The sequence below is a fragment of the Larus michahellis genome, chromosome 5, assembly GCF_964199755.1.
Source record: "Larus michahellis chromosome 5, bLarMic1.1, whole genome shotgun sequence".
Classification (NCBI taxonomy): domain Eukaryota; kingdom Metazoa; phylum Chordata; class Aves; order Charadriiformes; family Laridae; genus Larus; species Larus michahellis.
Window position 1 is genome coordinate 65,000,117 of NC_133900.1, and position 4,050 is coordinate 65,004,166.

Consider the following 4,050-nt stretch of genomic DNA (forward strand, 5'->3'; position numbering starts at 1 on the left):
GAAGCAACAGTTTCATGTTTTAAGAGAAACACTTCTAGACACCTGCAGGTTGCTGCTTATACATTTCAAGGAGAAAGGAGGCTATAATGCAAGACTTAAAGACAGTAGTTTTGTGTCCAAAGTTTATGAAACTAGTATTTCCTGCTCTCATTCAAACTGATTTCTGTTCCACACTGTTTATTCCAGCACTCCATATTCCACAGCCAAATATGCAACCACGCAGAGCAAAGGCTCAGACAGCCTCTGGACTGATCTTTGTAACCATTTCAGGTTCTTCGATTCTGAAGAAGGAGAACACTTGTTTCCTCCTGGCTGATGGATGCTGCTCATCTTTTGCTTTGCTAAACCCAAGCTGTGCCCTGATTTACATAAAGAGAGCATAGAGGCATTCCCCCAACACCAAAGAGAAAGGCGAAACAAACTCAGAAACTGAGAGTGTATGGGCAAGAGAAGAACTACAAAACTTCATTAGGTATGGTAGATTAAATGCTAACACAGCATATGAAACTCTCAGTCACTTTATATTTATTGGCATTTATTTGACTATTGCATTTACATCTGTAAGGTCATCCAGTTGAATCATGGCACATGGAAGAATCTCTCCTCTGAAGGCATGCTTTCTGCTAGTGATGCTGGTGTAGTTTCTTTTTTTTTTCGCTTTGAAAAGAAGACATGACTGATGATTGTGAATTAAATGTAACCCAGTGAGTTGTCAGTGACAGATATGCATTACGTGCACTAGTACTAGTCCAGATGTCATTGCTACACTCTAGTATTCTCCCTTTAGCAGCTTACAGCCCATAATTAAGGTTTAACTTTCTTTTTAACGCTTTCAGATCCCAAAGACCCACATAATGAAGTGAGTTATTTGTATAATAAAGTTAGTTATTTGAGAAGAAAGAGGGTGCAGTGACACTTGCTTATAAGTATGCAATAATTTTGAATAAAATACTATTTCTTAATGAATGGAACTAGTAATTTTGATGACTATAACAAAAAAAAAAAAGGGAAAAGAATGCCACCTCCTAAGACATGATAGATTGTCATTTGTTTTCTTTTCAAAATGTTTATGTGGCAAAAATCTAAGAGTAATCTATAGCCACAAGCGCTACACTCTGGCTGCATCCACTACTGCTCTAGCAGCTTCTTTTTCACCTTTTTTTTTAACCCAATTTCTTGGTTCTATAGTATTAACCCCTACATTTCCCAGACTGCACACAGCATTCTAACAACATGACTCCCACTGACTTTAATGAATCTTGGTGCTGAAGATTATGTAGTTGACTGATGGCTGCAGTCTGCATGTACGGTATGCAGTCACAGATCATTACACTGCCTTGTCTCTCTTGCGAGCTATAAGCAGTAGCTATAGTCTCCAGGCAATCAACTTAATTTGCAATGGGTTTAACACAAAATATCACGAAACTGAAAGGAAGCATTATGCTTCCCCACCCCATGCTGAAATGAGGAGGCTTGATTTGATATTATCTGATCAGCGCAAAACTCCCTTGCCTCAAGAAAAACGGTACTTTTTGTTTGCTTTGTATTTGAGGAAAAGCTGAACTTTTTGCCAGCCCAACTCCCTAGGTCACCAGCAAATTCCCCTCTCTGTGACAGCATGTTGATATTTGTCAGGTTAAAAGTTTTCGACTGCAGAACTAGAAGGGTAACATCTTAAGAGAAAATGTATCAGAGTTATATGGATCCTGAGACTTTCCTCTCAAAAAAGGATAGGAAACTGGTGTCAAACGCTTTGTCTGCCTGCCTCCACAGTCACCTTGGAGAAGAATGGAGAAACAACAGGTACATCTGGAAAACAACCCCGCATTCTCAGACACACGAAAAAAGCCTGGCACGTGTGACTCTCCCGGGACTCTGGCACAGCGTTGTACAAAAATGATGGTCCTTCCCTTTCTCTTTCCTTCATGTGGCCTAGTTTTTTTCTGCCGTGGTCTTGAAAAGAAAGTCTGGCTGGCAGTAGTACTGTTCTCTTGTCTCCTTTGTCCTCCAAGGAAACAGCTTCTGACAGGAGAGGCAAAGTTGCAAGCAGTGAATGAGGGCGGCAGTCATCTGGGGTTGGTGCATTAAATGCATAGGATGAAGCCAGGACAAGTGTCCTGCTTGATCTTGACACTTTTGTCTTGACATGGCTTAGTTAAGTCAGTAAAAAGCACCTGCAGATTTGTGCGGTGCTGTTAGATTAGAAAAAAGTCGAATTTTTTTATTTGCCCTTCGTTTTGTCCAGCTCTGTCAAATAGTTAATCATCTTTCTTGAGACTATAGTTGAAATCTCTTGCTTCCAGTTCATTCTAGTCTCACATTATCTTCACTAACAGGAATGAATCCTGAAGTGTAACATGGAGCATGTTTTTCTTGTGCAGCAATATTAACAATTTATTTAATTTTTGAATAAGTATTGTAAAGGAATTAGCAAATCAGTGCTATTATTGCCTCTAACGAATGATATGTGAGAAGTATATATTTCTGTTGTATGAAACAGAAAGATCTTTAATTGGGACATCTTACAAAAGCTTTGCAAGAAGGATGTAACTTTGGTTTCTACCAATGGAATATTACCAAAATCCAAAATACATCTAATGCAAATGGATGTCTTATTAAAGGACATTATATAGAAATTTGCAGAAAAGAGCTGATGAATTAACAAAATTTTTACCTGTTTGTAATGTAAAAGGGCAGGTAGGTAGTAGATACATACATGGTCATATCCTCAATGCACATAAAGTGCTAATTCATCTGGTTTGTATATAAATAATGAGTAATGATTATAATAAGCTGCTAATGAGAATGTGATTAAACTTTGTTCATGTAAATAGCATTATGTAGCTAATTGGATGCTATTTAATCATTAACGTCTAGACATACTCACCAAAAAAAACAAGTAAATATCTGCAGGCATGTATAGGTATGGTGTGTATATATGTCCCGCCTTACCACATTTGAGAGCATTCTTCAGTCATTAGAGTGCATCAGACTGCAATTACACACACACACACACACTTTAAAGTTGGGCTTGATGCACAGTGTAAGGAACTGAAGTCCACATAGGAAGTCTGTAATGGAGCAGCGAACTGAAAGCATCTCTCCTGGGTCTCCGGTTGGAGCTCTAGTCTTCTTAAGAACATTTCAGTCTCGAAATGCCTAGAAATATTTAAGAAATTGTAATATTTATAAACCTGTAAATTGAGTTTACATCTTGCACTGTGTAATTTTTTTCAGCTGTTCTTGTTTATAATGATTGAAGAAACATGAGAAGAAGATTCTTACCAATAAGGGTAAGTAGCTGGTAAGGTTGATCATGGGCTTATAAGAAATTGATTAGAAAATGAGTGAGACTGATTTATCCAACACCCTGTACAACATAGAACTTGTCTGGATTGCTTTTAAGGAAAAAAAATAAGAAAAAAAAAGACCAAGACAACAAACTTGACTTTAAGATTATCTGGAAAAATCTTTCTGTTAAGTTGGTTCAAATGTGTGCTCGGGTCAATTTACCTGCCTCCTAAGTTGCTTTTCTGGGCATCACCCCTTCATCTTTTGCCTCTGGAGTCTCAGGGATTCTCTCCAGTCATTCGACTGCCTTCAGCATTGCCTTTCTGTGGTGTTCTGTTATGCCTGGGCAGACATCTACCTTGTGCTCAAAAAACCCCTTTCACTGCAGGAAGCAGAGTTCCTTTTAAATCCGATGTGTCACCTCCCCGTGTCTGTCAGGGCTCCGTTACAGTGGGCTCTGCGAAAGGCCACTTTGCCTCCTCCTGAGGTATCATGTTGTAGCTCCAGCTGTTGCATAAATACCTTAGCACCTTAATAATAAAAAATAAATAATTGCATAAACATAGCCACCTTAAAGCTGGTGCTTGCTTATAATTTTATTTATTCTTTCAAATATCCAGTTTGGGTTCTCCTGCAAGTGCCAGGCTGCATCGCTGTGGTCTGTCTTAAGGGTTCAGAGGTATCTGAAGTGCACATGCAGAATGGCGAAACTTACTGAAAATTATACAGTTTCTTCATGTCTGCCAGACTGCGTATTTT

At 38.7% G+C, this 4,050-nt stretch overlaps 1 long non-coding RNA gene across 1 annotated transcript; it reads right to left on the minus strand.

Moving 5' to 3' along the window:
• Positions 1–503: 503 nt before the first annotated feature.
• Positions 504–3,669, minus strand: LOC141743477 (uncharacterized). Its single transcript, XR_012587073.1, has 3 exons — positions 3,514–3,669; positions 2,888–3,159; positions 504–2,022 (listed from the first exon to the last, which is right to left on the minus strand). It is a non-coding gene; the product is annotated as an uncharacterized LOC141743477 (long non-coding RNA).
• Between the last annotated feature and the right edge of the window lie 381 nt (positions 3,670–4,050).